Source organism: Prunus mume, linkage group LG3 (assembly GCF_029339155.1).
Source record: "Prunus mume cultivar Tortuosa linkage group LG3, ASM2933915v1, whole genome shotgun sequence".
Lineage (NCBI taxonomy): Eukaryota > Viridiplantae > Streptophyta > Magnoliopsida > Rosales > Rosaceae > Prunus > Prunus mume.
In genome coordinates this window covers 18548873-18550670 of record NC_142700.1, presented here as the reverse complement: position 1 = coordinate 18550670, position 1798 = coordinate 18548873, and positions in this window count along the sequence as shown.

Genomic DNA, 1798 nt, shown 5'->3' with positions numbered 1-1798 from the left:
GATCAGACTCAGTAATCTGGATTTGCCAAAATCCACTTTTCAAATCAAATTTAGAAAATATAATAGCTTTACTCAGGCGATTAATCAAATCTCTCTTATTAGGTATAGGGTATCTAATCCATTCAAGAACAGTATTAAGAGGCTTATAATTAATAACTAATCGAGGAGATCCTCGTTCTAACTCTGCATTCTTCTGTACATAAAAAGCAGAACAAGACCAGGGAGACTTACTACGTCTAATTATATTTTTCTGTAGTAAATCATTTATTTCATTTTTACAAAATTCTAACATTTCAGGACTCATTTGGATAGGACGAGCTTTAGTAGGTATATTTTTCTCAGAAAAATTCTGTATATAAGGCAAACTTACAATATGATTCTTTCTATGCCAAAAAGCAGTAGGTAAATCAGAACATACATCATTAATCAATTTTGTTTCAAAATCCTTAATCTGTTTTTGCATTGAAGGTGAACTTAACTGAGACTCAATTCGCTTATTTTGAACTTCTTCCTGTAAGTGTTTAATTTGATTAGTTTTGTCAAGGATCAAAGATGTTGCTATAGATGTAATACTTTTTTGTGCAGTCTTTAACTCATGTAATTCAGATCGAGTAAGAAATTCAAACTTAACTCTTTCACCTAAAGGACAGGCAACAACTCCATCAAATTCAACTTGTAAAGGATATAAAAGACTTATAAAAGGTAATCCTAGGATTACTTTATCAGTTATATTTTTAACCAAAACAAACGAAGTTTTAAAACACACTTTATTTTGGCAGATATGGGCTTTGGGAATCTCATAATTCAAGTGTAGCATTTTACCAGAAGCTGTACTTAAAGATTCAGTTGATTTTGTATAATATTTAGTAGGAACTAACCCTTCTTTTATGCAATTCAAATCAGCACCAGAATCAAATAAGGCAATAGTATCAAGCTCAAAATCTTTAATAATTATAGTAATTTTAGAGTACCATTTTCTAAAAGGAATATGATTAATTAAACTAATAATGTGATCAGTTTTCTCATTTTCTTCAGAATGGGTAGGGCTACTTGGCTGACTATCAGACTTAACCAAATCTTTTTCTAATAGAGAATTCAAATTTTGTCTGATATCATAATTCTCAGCTTGTAATTTATGACTTATTTGCCGTAATTCAATTATTTCCTTTTTTACGGTCTTTACCTCAGAGTGTAAATCATGCAAAGTAATGTCTTTTTTCTTATTAAACCTTTCTAATGTAGAATTTAAACTTATAACAGAAGAAGGTTGGGCTGTATTCGTATGGCCTATAATTTTTCTTAATTTCTTTAAATAATCAGATTTCAATTCAGGGTGTTCTATTTTACTAATCAGATCAATTAACAATTCTTCTTGTTCTTCCTGTTTGGTTAACACAGAAATAGATTTAAGGGTATTACAACACTTATCTTTACATCCTAATTGAATATTAGGTGAACTCATGTAGGATTCAGAAGACTCATAATCAGTCCTAGAATTACTAACCATAGTTACATCTTCAGACTCAGAATCTTTTAATTCAAGGACTTTAATTAATTTTTCTTTATCTGCATCCGTGATCTGTAACTGTTTAATAGTATCTTTAACTTTACACTTATTAGCATAATGGCCAAACTTTTGACATTTAAAACATTTAACTTTACTCATGTCGGTTCTTTTCTTAAAGTTTCTACTTTTATTCTTTCTTTTAGGCTTATCCGACCATCTTTTCTTAAAGCGGGACTTTTTCTTATAAAACTCATCATTGGACTCAGTAAAATGTCTTTTACGCTTGTAATG